General features: G+C 40.9%; 1 protein-coding gene across 1 annotated transcript in view; it reads left to right on the plus strand.

Annotated features, from left to right (window-relative positions):
- Nucleotides 1-13,157, plus strand: part of RPS6KA2 (ribosomal protein S6 kinase A2) — a 265,195-nt gene that overhangs the window by 102,768 nt on the left and 149,270 nt on the right. The gene's annotated exons all lie outside the window — the stretch shown is intronic.

The following is a 13,157-nucleotide window of genomic DNA, read 5'->3' on the forward strand; positions in this document are numbered from 1 at the left end:
ACCATTTTAACCACCTCTGAATTGAGAGTGTTCTACTGAGCCACTGGGTTTGAAACTTCAAACTTTTAACAGTGATTTAAGAATTGTATATTTATCTAAGAAATGTTAGATGGTATTATTTATACTGTAATTGCTTAGCTAAATTCTATTTCAAATAAAAATCCACAGGAAATATCCAAACAAAACTCATATCAGGGTGAGGGGGAAATTCAGATTATGCATTAGTGGTTGAGCAAGGGAATTTTCTCATAGCTATGTTGGAGTTGTCACCAAAACAAGCAATACGCTGTTCCAAGTTAATAGTATGGTGAAAAGTTGTGGTTATTTATTAGGGGGAGAGAATGGAATATTAGAATGGTTTGGGTTGAAAGGCACCTCAAAAAGCATGTAGTTCCAGCCCTCTGACACAGGCAGGGGTGCCACTCATTAGATCAGGTGCCCATGGACCCATCCAACCTGGCAGTGGATGCTTGGAGGGATGAGGGAACCACAGCTCTGGGCAAGATCTTCCTGTGTCTCATCATCCTCTGAGTAAAGAATTTCCTCCTAACATCTAACCTAAATAGTCGCTCTTTTAATTTAAAAACATTTTGCTTTGTCCTATCACTATCTGCCTATGTAAAAGTCACTGTCCATTTTTTTTTTTTTTTTATCAGCCCTCTTCAGGTACTGGAGGCTGCTGTAAGGTCTCCCCAGAGCCTTCTCTTGTCCAGGCTGAACAAACCCAGCTCTCTCAGCCTTTGCAGGAGAGGTGCTTCAGACCTCTATTCACTTAGTGACCCTCCTCTGGACTTAGTACAAGAAGTTCATTTCCTTCCTATGTTGGAGGATTTGGAGAGGGGATCAGAGAACTTTGTCTTATTCCACTGAGTATACAGCAGGTTTAGAAGTCCCAGTTAGAGTATACCACCAAGAAAAACTGGCTAAGTTTCTTGATTAATTTACAGGGCAACAGTGAACTAAAAATCTGAAATAGTAGTGGTAAAATTGAAGAAAATCCTAAAGTATTTCTTCTGATGAAGAATTAATAATTATTGATACTAGTGAGGCTCCAATAAAAGCTCTTCGTTCATGACATCTACAAAGAAGATAAACATAGACATAGTCAAGCCTAGGACAGGGACACAAGCAGGAGAGATGATTGGGTGAGGGGAGGTTAAAATCTCACTCTCATTTAGCATAGCCAAGCCAAAACTGTGAGGATGTATGATTACCCTTTCAAAAAGAATCTGCCTGGAAGGGTGCTAGTATAAGAGTAAAAGGTTTTAGCTGTGGTGCATCTACGGTAGGCGCTAGAGTGAATAGGAAGGCGAGTTTCCAGACAGACTCTCAATGAGGCCAATAAGTACTGAAAACTTAATTCGATGGTGATTTTGCAATGGTATTAAAACTTCATAAGAGTTCAAGAGTGTTGTGTGTTGACTGGCTGCCTGTGGTTACATCTGTGTTGCATTTGACAGTGGTTCTCAAACTCACCAAGCAGTGCGCATCAAACACATCCAAAATACACAGTATAGGTCATGCAAAGGGGTCTCAGACCTTTAGCACCCAACCTGAACTCAAGTTCTGCATATGTGCTGGCATAAATACTGCGTACCTACAGAGATTTGTAAGAGGTGTGTGCAGTTAATAATTTATGTGTGCAGTTATACAGTTCTGGGAGAACATGGAGTTGCCTGACAGGGAAAGTATTAGCACCCACAGAAGATTAAATCAGATAAATGCCAGAAAATACTGTTGAGAAAATCAATTAAAGTAGTGCCAGTTAACATCACTGGAACTTGCACTCTTAGTTCTAGGAGTCTTACTACGCTCCCAGTGGCTGGGCTTCAGCACTAAAGGAGAGCCCAGTCAGTTCTAGTAGGGTTCTTGGCTTTAAACAGCCCTCTGAATTTCTGCAGGGCAGCTATAGTTACTCTCTCCCCCATTTTGGGATCTTTTTCCTTTTAAAAAATCCAAGAACCTTTTATAGATTCAACTTTTTGGAAAGCACATTATCTCAAAGCATAATTCCAAGTTCTGCATGTTTCTAGCCAATTCACTTTGGCTAGTTTTATAATAAAGAAAAATACTTTAGGACATTTTAAAATGTCCTTTTTATACCAGAGCTGTTATTTTAACCTTCAGTGTGATTGAAAGAAAAGTTTGACATGGCCTGCTCAGTAATTCCAGTTCTGCTAGGCAGGCAGCTGCAGTGTGCCAGTTCTGTATTTGGGAAGCCAGCAGTTAGTGTTGGCGGTACCCATCCCTGCCAATGAAGGAGGCAGAGCCACCTCACAAGCACACACGTTCCTGCCCCCACCACTGGAAAAGATATTGAGTAGGCATAGATATTTGTTTAGTGATTCAGAGGAGGGAGCTGAACTGGTTTAAAATTAGCATTCTGGGGTGGTATTTGGACCAGTTTCTCCAGTTTTGTTCATTCTGTGGCTGTGGGGATACTTGTGCCAATAGAGAGGAAGAAGAAAATGATGGCCTGGAGATGGCAGAGTGAGGCCACAAGTGAAGGCTTATGCCAGGACTAATGATATTTCTCTAATGAGCCATTGTCTTTTTGCCTAAAATACAACAAACCTCTGCACAGCCCCAAACCCATGTTTATCTCTGAGAGAAGCAGGTGGCTTTAGCTCCACGCCTCCTTTCCATGAAGAATTGGTTTCTGTTCCTGTTACCCAGAATCTCTTATAACTGCACTCATCTTCCAGCAGGTTAACTGGGCCAGGACTGTTGTATTTTCTTCTTCAGTTAAGTGATAGAATCATTTAGGTTGTAAAAGACCTCTAAGATAATTGAGCCTAATCATTAACCTGGTACTGCCAAGTCCACGACTAAACCATGTCCTCAAGTGCCACAGTTACGCATCATCTAAATATTTTGAGGGACAGTGACTCAACCAATTCTCTTGGCAACTTGTTCCCATGCTTGACAGCAATTTTTGTGAAGAAATTTTTCCTAATGGCCAATTTTAATCTCCCCTGGCAGAGCTTGAGGCCATTTCTTATTGTCCTATTGCTAGTTGCCTGGGAGAAGAGACCATAGAACTTCATTTCTTCAGGTACTTGTAGAGAGTGGTAAAGTCTCCCCTGAACCTCCTTTTCTCCAGGCTGGACATCCCCAGCTCTCTCAGCCAATTCTCACAGAAGCTGTGCTCCTAACCCTTATCCACCTCTGTTGCCTTTCTTGGGACTCACTCCAGCACCTCGCTGTCCTTCCTGCCCAAAACCTGAATGCAGGATTTGAGGTGCAGCTTCTCTAGTGCTGAGCACAAAGCACAGCCTTCATCCTGCTGGTCACACTATTCTTGATACAGGCCAGGATGCCATTGCCTTTCTTGGCCACCTGGGCACACACGCTGGCTCACGTCCAGCTGGTTGTCCACCAGCACCCTCAGGTCCTTTTCCACCAGGCAGCTTTCCAACCACTTCTCCCAAAGCCCGTAGCACTGCAACAGGTCAACACTCCCCCCAACTTGGTGTCATTTGATGCAAGCTTGATGGGAATGCACTCTATCCCCTCATCCAGATCATCAATAAATATATTAAATAGGAATAGCCCCAATACTGAGCTGTGGGAGACACCACTTGTGATCAGACAGCAGCTGGATGTTTCAACTCTGATGTTTCCTGTGAATCACTGTGACTCCAGAAACCAGTAGATTTTAAGGCTTTGTGTGCTTGAAGACACACAGTAATGCTTCAAAATTAAGCCATGCTGCTAAAAGGATTTTTTCCCATCTATTACCAGTTTAAGTGTTACTACATGACAGGGATAGCCCCTGAATATCCCTTTCTGGTTTGTTCTGCCTCCTTTTTCTTCTCGCATGTTTTTTGATCTTCTGAAGTCCAGAGATGTGTCATAAAATAGTCCCAAAAATCAAGTGTCAGGAAGTAATCCCTTTTTCAAGCTCAAGTTTTGCTTTCTAATATTTTTTGTTATTTTTATTATTTCAACTTTCTTATGAGTTAAGAGGAGTGAGTCATGCATTTGAAGAGAAGATCTGGGGAATAAGAAGTAAGAAGAGATGAGGAGAGGGCTCTGGAGTGAAGGAAGGAACTAAATATGTAAATAGTAAGAACATAATAAAATCACAGTGGAAAAAAAAATAAGTATTTTTCAGTCCCCAAGGCATACAATAGCAAGGCTCTGCTGTGCCTTTTTGAAATACTCCTTGATGTCCTTGCTTGCAGTTCCTAAGCAGCCCAGCTAGACCAAGATGCCCTTGAAAAGCTTTTAGGAGGCTGTAAAAATTCTCTTTTGTCTTTGATGCTGGGAGGGAGAACCTTGTTTCAAGTCTGTGTAGTACTTGCATCATTTGCTCCTCCTATCTGATGTACGCATCTATTTTCTCCTTTGGGAGTTGAAGCAAGAGAACAGTCTCAGTCTCCTAATTGGTAGATGTTCTGCCCCACATCACTGTGCATGGTAGGATTTCATATGTTTCAGATGTTGAAGTAAGTACCAGAATATGAAATCAGATCCCAGTAGCAAATTGGGGCAAAGGTGTCACGTTCCAGTGAATGTATATCATGTGAATCACACGCTATGCACTGCAAATATGAATTTGAGATGACTCCTTCGTGACATTAACAGAAGTTTATGGTTCAAAGGTAAGGTGTTTCTTACAGGATTTTTGATTGGTTAAAAAAATTGGAGCAAAACATCAGCATTGCTAGTGAAGTAAAAAATTTAATATTTTTGTATGTTAATAGATGTTTCCTTTTATTTGAAGAATGTCACTGTATTTAGGTAGACAATATCATTTGGGAAGCCTTTTATAACATCTTGGCCACAACTGTATATTGAAGCATATGAATAACCTTTACTGTTTCGTAAAGGGATGGCTTTACTAAAGCATGGCTTACTTTATCACAGGATTAACTGCACACTTTAATCTCTAGTTGATGAAAAACAGATAAAACTGCCACTTTTGTTTTATGCATATGGGGAGTTCGATTCTTGTTTTGTTTGTGTTATACATTGTGTTGCTTATTTCTCTGTTTATATCTTGTTTGGGTTATTTCAGGATTTGAAGATAAATGAAATTCACAGAAAGATGTCAAAGAATTGAATTGACTTAATATGATGAATTGCCTTAATATCATGAATTGCCATTTTTCTTGTCCATTAGGTCAACCAAAAATTCTGATGTTGAATATTCCACATGCGCTCTTTATAACTAATTTTGGACACTTGTTAGGATGAGTAGGAAGACATAGGCAAGATGTTGAAATTTCTTGCAGATATTTTTTGCTGTGTCAGCCAGGAAAACATACTTCCAGTGTGGGCAGGCTCAGTTAGGCAGGAAGAACCTCGTGCCCTTCTTGCTACCTGGGGACTTAGGTGAGAGAAGTGCCATTGCACTTAAGAGAAGGTGATGCTTTGTGTATCTGAAATTAAAAAAGGAAAAAGGTCATCTAGCATACTAAAGATATCCAAATAATAGTGCAGTATTGTTACAAAAATCAGTCCTAAGACATTTTATGGTTTGTCTTTCTTGCTTTTAGTTGTCAGCAATAAAATAGGACCTTGGACTATATTGTTCTGGATGAATTAAGAAATCATTATGTCTTGATGAATATCAAATGGAACAGAACTAACTTTTTGAGGGTTAAAATGATATTTTTTTTTCCAGTTTCACACTTCCTACGTTGCTGTATCAGACACATTAGACAGAGAATTTAGACTTTTTTTTTTTCTCTGTTTCTTCAGCTTCTATTTCAAAACCAGGCAGGGATAGATATGCCTGTAATCTGGAGTTATGTACTGTCACTACATTAATTTAAAGCAGTCCTTCAAAATTTGTCTAAAAAGCCATACAATTCCAACAAGAGGGAAATTAATGCTAAAGATTTCAAGAGAGATTAATGATTTTTTTTTTATTTACAGATCTCATTTTTGTTATGTCTCACATGGGGTAGGAGTTCATACAACCTTGAGCCAAATTTTCAGTGTGTTAGGTGTATAATATATTTTGAAAATATTCCATGTGTCATTTGTCCTGCTAGATGTAACGCCTACCAAGGTAAATTTGCATGTCCCATTGGTTTATTCTTTGACATTACTCACAGTTAATCTGTTTCTGTAAATAAATCCAGCAAATATGTGACAGCCTTCAACTAAAATTTCAGCTCTGAAACACATAATATCAATCACTTTGTTTTCTCTGAAAGAGCTGTCATGAAGTGATAGAACACTCTAGCCCCATATTATGGAAGGAGACTTGAAGCAGAGTTTCTTCTCTGCATTGCAGTGCAGGTACAAACCTTTAGGCTCCTGAGTTTGCATACCCACTTGTCAGAGTGCACTCTGTCTCCGTTCTGGCTGAAAATACCAGGAGGTATTTCCTTCACTGGAGACAGGAGATGCCAGATGGGAAGAATAAGAGGAAAATGGTGCCAACTGTACCCCTATTCTGATAGAGGATCCAGAATGTGGCTGGATTTTGTATAATCCCTGGAGCTAGGCACACCTAGAGAGTTTAAGGTTCTTCAAGGTCATACAAATAGTTTCAGATATAAAAGAAGGAGATTAATTCAGGTAATTCAGTTCAATTAAATATGATACTTTTATACACCTCGTTAGCTTTTGTACCTCATGCATGTGGTTTCATTAAATAATTACAGGGAGCAATTTTACCAAAAATTTTCCTGAATAAAATTTACAAGAAAAAAACATACATTTTTCTGTTATTCAGGGTTTCAATGGTAAACAGTGGTCTGGTCTTTCTGCTCACTGCCGTGTCAGCTTGCTGTCAGTGATTATAAGAAGCAGAAATAGGTGCTCCAGTAAATGTTCCATGCATTATTTCTCCTGTTAGGTGTAGGATATCTTTCAGAGCCTATTAAGGGGAAATTGCCTATTAGCAGACTTTTAACAAATGCCTCTCTTTTTAGTATTGTTCACGGCTAGTCTGAATAAACAGTAAACATATGCTGTGCATAATTAAATTCTTCCATCCAATTTTCCATTGTATAATGTTCACTCAAAGTGATATTCATAAATATTCATGTGATAAGACTGTTCATACTTCAGTTACTAAGTAGCATCCTTCCTTCCAGAAAACTTACAGTCCTTTATAGGAGAACAGTATGACTTTCTGATTGTCCAAAGGAAAGAAAGCAGAATTTTATCTTTGGCAATTTCCTTCATGTTGGAGTAGAAGCTTATGTAATATGAGGGAAATTGGATTTTTGAGTTCCGCGTCTTGTATTTCTATCTAAGCCACCAAAATCCAGCAGGACCAGTATTGCAGATTCCTAGGCATCGTAATCTCCACACTTAAAGTAGTCTGCAGCTGACTGATGTGTGTGTGGCCAGTGAAGCTGTTGCGTGTTCAGGTGAGACTGTACGAAGCAAAGCACGTATGGGAGCAGTCAATACAGCAGCTGTGACAATTGCCAATCTGATGTTCCAGCATTGACACAAGATGCTTTTGTGAGAGTTAAAAATGTCTGTCATCTGGTGAAAACTCAATCAAATATTGTTTTCTTATTTCTGGAGCTATTATTTCTGCAGGACTCCTGTGTCTACCTGCACAAGTAAGAACAAACCACATGTCCTCATAGTGGAGTTCATCTGGTCCTCTGAAAGTAACACTACAGTCATGTGACTGGTGGGTGCTTAGGAGGGATTGAGGAAGATTTTTAGGCAACTGAACCAAGGAGATCTCAATGGTATGAAGCTGTGTCAGGAGAGATTTAGCTTGTATATTAAGAAAACTTTTTTCACCCAGAGGGTGGCTGGGCACTGGAACAGTCTCCTCAGGGAAGGGGTCACAGCACCAGCCTGACAGAGTTCAAGAAACGTTTGGACAGTGCTCTCAGGCACAGGGTGGAATTCTTAGGGCTGTCACATGCTGGGCCAGGAGGTGGACTCAGTAATCTTTATGGGTCCCTTACAACTCAGGATATTATGCGATTGTTCTTCTCCAGCATGGCACAGAGATGGTTCACCCTCTTAGTGCCACTATTTTTTTTTTTTTTTTTTTAAATCTTGCTGTTGATGTAGTCTATTGAAAACTCTTCAGGACTTTTGTCTCCATCTTAGCTACTGACATCTGCAAAATACTGATTTCAAATCTATCAAGAACATATTTTGATGCCCATTTTTAAAAATGTTTAAAGGTATTGAATGGAATCCACTGAGTGGAATATCACCATATCAAGCAAAACAGGTCTTTTTAAACTCATGCTCCTGTGGCTGATGCACTTCTATTTATACTAATTACTCTTCATATAATAGCCAGTATGTTGGACCATGCTTTTAGCAACAAGGGAATTACATAAATGTGGGTATAAGAGATACCTCAAGGCAAAAGCAGAGTAACAGGTGCAAGCTTAAACAGGCATTGTAGGGTTGTTATGTTTCTTTTGGGATTAGGGAAGACTGTGTCCAAGGAGCCTGTGTCCTGCCAGTTTGTCAGACCCAGTTAGACAACATGTATGACTTTGCTTTCTCCTTCCTTGTGAGCAGTGATTTTAATTTGCAAGATGGCTGAAGGGGCCTGCACCTCCACTGGAATAATACATATAGAGAAAAGGATACAAATTACTGAAGCTTGCGACACACAGCCAGGAGGTGAGAGAAAAGTGTAGAAGATCTTTCTTTCCTGCCTATTCCCTTGTATCCCCATCCAGCCAACACCACTGATCACTTGTCAATGCTGGTGAGAGATGGCAAGTCACAGCCTGTATTCTGCAGTGCTGGCATGGCACAGTGCCTTTTTGAGAGAGAAAACTCCAGTGAAGTGTGTGCTAAATAGGACAAGGTACTTAACTATGTATAGCGGCTGGAAAGATGAGAGAGCCACATTGGTACACTGGTGTAATGAGAGCCAAGCCCAAGCACTTCTTTGGGCAAAGCCCACCATGTATTATTGAAAGAAACATCAAGAAGAAAATCTTAGGTGGTTTCATTGAGGAAACAAAAGCCATGTGGCAATTTGTCCAGAATTCAGGATGAGGAAACAGCAGTCACTGAAAGAGTCATATACAATCTAACCATCGGGGGGGGAAAGTTTTGTTCCTTATTCAGCTGATTGGTGTCTCTTGGAAACATCTGCTCTTGCTCCTGAGTTTCTTTGATGAGAGCATAAATGGCACTGTGTAATTCACCTTTTCTGTGGCATTGTCTCTTGGGCCTCTGTTGTGGTAGTCTCATTTTCCTTTTCTCTGCATGTTGTTTTCTGATAATCTTATTTGTTCTATCTGTTGTGTCTCTACTTCTGATGCTTCCTTATTTCTCTCTGGATTTTTTTCTGGCTTTCTGATGGATTTACTGAGGAAGGATTGGTAATACTGACTACATTTGCAAGGAAAATACTATCAATTCTTAGTTTTTTACTTTCACAGTGATCACTAAATTTTCTCAAGTAGCAGAGTCATTCTAGGTTTGCTCATAAATCATTGATTCACATAAAAAAATAGAAGGCCTAATTTCAACATGGGGCCTGATGTTCTGTGTAATACAGTAATGCAAAATTTCTCTGGGTAATGATATCATCCAGTTTGTGGTAGATAACTTGGACTTGCATGTTCTGTCATTTAGAAATTGATGACTTATCTGGCATTGGCTACTGGCATCCTTCTCACTTGGGTGCTGTTCAGGCTGTTCTGCTGCCCCCTCTTAATTTTCTAAGCCTGGGTCCCTTCCTTCAGTCTGTTACTGCTCTTGCAATGGTCTCTCTGTACACAAGGAAAGGACCTTTGGCTTTCATTAGATATTAATTGGAAATTCTCCATTTATCTTTTAGAAGTTCAGACTCGGGCTATGTAGTATCTAATTCTGGTGATTCCTGTTGGAGAGTTTGTTTTGAATCCTGGCTATGAGCATTTTGATTTGGGTGTTTTTTTAAGCCTTTTTCCAGCTGAAGTAAACCTTCTTTTGCTATTAAGCTCACTGGGAGGAGGGGCAGCCATGATATTGTATGTATTTATTTTGTATTACAGCATATATGATTCTAGTTTTAAAAAGCATATTTCCGAATACAGGTGAGTATTACTTGGTTGATGCCAATGTGTCATATGCCCCCTCCACCATTTTTGTTGCTTATTCTTGTCTTAAACAGACACATTTGAAGATCTTTTTTCTCCATCAAGTTTCTCAGCAGTTAAAATTGTCTGAGAAGATCAATAATTTAAAGACATTAATTTCTAAGTGCAGTTAATATTTCACGTTGCAGATTGAGCTGAAAGAAGTGTATTTATAAATGTTATGCTGAATGTTCCAATTTAATTGAATTTATTTTTAGGCTTGCACCTTTTTATTAGAATCACCATGAAAAGTGGTAATTGTCTGACTTATGTGAAAGTTTGAGCTGATGTTTTTGGTGCCTCTTATTTGTTTTGCTGAAGAAATGTTCAATTAAATCTTGAAGCAAGCCACATGGAACTGTTGTAAAATTTGCTTTTCAAACATCTATCCCTATGCTTTAATTTTGTATGTGCATATATTTTGTTTAATTTCTGCATTTTTATTTTTATGTACATTTTTAATGTAAATTTTGCATCTCAGTTGCTTTTGCTTTTTCACAAAGTTGGAATATATTCTGCAATATTCCTGCTGCTCTGCTGCCCAGTAGAGCAAAGGTGGTTGGTGGTCCTTCTGTATTTAATCCCTAATCACTAGTCTGAAAGCAGAGCAAGAAAACAAGAAGAATGAGCCTATTTCTATGCCTGTGCCATGTCAGGGATGTAAGAGAGTTACTTCCTATCCCTGGGCATGGTATTGTATTGTACTCTAACCTTTAGCATACAAGGCTAGTTTTTGCTCTGATGTGCACAATAAATCGCAATACATTATGATGGATTTTTTAAAATATTTTTTGTGGTAAAGAAGAACATTCTGAATGTAATAAGCGTACCTGATAGGTATTAAGTCACGGCCTGTGTAATTTTATTGGAAGTTTATTACAGTGCAGGCACATTTAATGGTGAATGCATGTCCCTGTATGTGAAATCACCACTGATGTAATTGAGAAGGGAAGGTTGTGATAAATCTGCCAGTGTAATAGCAACAGGCACTCATATACTTGATATTATTGAACACAGCCTGTGTATTCAAAGCTGGGAAATTATCATCTCCTCTGCATTAATAAAGATGTCAGTAACCAGGGATGTATCTGTGATGGGAAGTGTTCAGGGACCTCACCCTGGACTTGTCTGGCTGCTGTTTAAGGCTCGAGTGTCTTACACAGGTGGGAATGTGTGAGGCTGCCAAAAACTTTTGCCAGCACAAAGCCTTGTGCCAGGACACCTCTTTGCCAGGGAAAAGGCAGGACAGAAGTAGCAGCAGCTGTGTGGTGTATCAGGACAGGTGAGGGGGAGCTCAAGTAATCAGCTGAGTGCCTGAGGCCTTTGTGACACTGCAGATTTTACTGCAGCAAGGTTGAGAAGAGACACAAAACTTGACTAGAGGCTGCATCAGCAAGTAATTTTGGCATTGACCAACTAAATTGCCTTTTAGCCTATTCATTGTTTCACCTGTGTATAGGTGTACCCATACATACCTGAAGTTTCCTCTTGGACATTTGCCTCTGCTCCAGGATCTTTACTTGGAGAAACAAGGGAACTGTGATGGCAAAGAGCTTCTGGCCTTGACGTGGCTTGCACTGGGGGGAGCACAGGGAAAGCAACCCCCAAAGGTATTTTTTCCCAAACCATGAGAATTAGAGAAGCAATCAGAAGGTGTGCTGAGAAGGGATAAGGAAAAAGCAGGCTGTCCAGACTGTCACTGTGAAACAGTTACCTTAGGCTAGGGTAGCCCCAGGTTCCAGGCATAGCAGAGTCAGGCTCTATGAGATTATAGAGCCCAGCACAAATGGCAGCCTTTCCAATCTAGCCTCCTTTTTAATTAAACCAGAAAGGCCAAAGTATTTTTTTTTTCCTTTCTTTTCTCTTGTTAATACTTCTCTGGGTGCATATAGATCATGATGAGCTTTAGGCAGAAGAATGGGACAGAGAACCTAAGAAAAAGGCAGATATTGACAGGTATTGCTAGCCAAGGTAGTTCACAGTAGAGCCCAGATATGCAAGTAAAGCAAAATGCACTTCTCTTTTAGAGCAGATGGACTTGAAAGGTGTTGTTATTTAGCCTCCAAGTCTTCTCAGGCTGCAGTGTTGTCGGCTCTCCCTGGGTTTATTTATCCCAGTCATTAATAAGTCATCAGAGTAATTCCCTTTTCATGTGAGGTTATGGGAGAGAGGCATGTCTGGGTGCTCCTTGGTAGTCAGAAAGGAAAGGCTGCCATGGAAAAGGAGCCTGAACTGTGTGCAATAGGCAGAGGAAGCTCTTTGGTCTCTGGAACACGCTGAGATTCATTCGTTTTTGAAGAAAAGCTGAAAAATGTGATTTTGTTGTGGGGAGATGGTGGTGCCAGCTGTAAGTCTGCACGCTTGCCATGCAGCTCAGAATTACAGCCCGTAAATAGATGTACATACTTAACCTCCTAGAAGGGCTGTAGCTCCCTGGTGTAGTACAATGAGAATAGTAATGCTTACCATTTAGATTGTGCTTTCTATTTTCAGAGCTGTGCCAGTGTTAGGTATTTCAATGTAAAGCGGGCGGGTGATTGTGAACAGGATGGTGAGCTTTTCAATTTCGGGGGCGGGAGGGGGGGACTGCTATTTTGCATACTCCCCGGAATAAAAGGAGATTCAAACCCTTCTATTCTGGCAGTGGGGGCGCGACATCTTTCAGCTTTCTTCCAGGAGCGACTCTCACAGGGGAGCTGATTTCTTCTCGGGTCTGACCACCGCAGCCCTCAGTAATTATAGCAGCGTCTGAATTCTGAGCTAAAAACAGAAGTGCAGCATGTGCCTATTCCCCATGTGATTCAGAAGGCAGGAAATTGAAAGAGCCTGACTGAGAGGAGAGGGAGTGCAGAGCAATAGACACATCCAATGTTTGTGTGAGAGCTGCTCCGCCCGGGACGCAGGAGCTGTCATCCTCCTCACAAGGCGCGGATTCTGCGTACAGCCGGGCCGGGCACAGCCGGGCCGGGCACAGCCGGGCCGGGCACAGCCGGGCCGGGCACAGCCGGGCCGGGCGCGGCGGGACCGAAGGCGAGCGGAGCGGCGGCGGGGCAGACTTGAGCTCGCCGCATCGAAATGTAAACACTGCGAGCCCGGAGGGAGGGAGCACAGCGCCTTCATGCTCCG

This window comes from Cinclus cinclus, chromosome 3 (assembly GCF_963662255.1).
Source record: "Cinclus cinclus chromosome 3, bCinCin1.1, whole genome shotgun sequence".
In the NCBI taxonomy this organism is placed as follows: domain Eukaryota; kingdom Metazoa; phylum Chordata; class Aves; order Passeriformes; family Cinclidae; genus Cinclus; species Cinclus cinclus.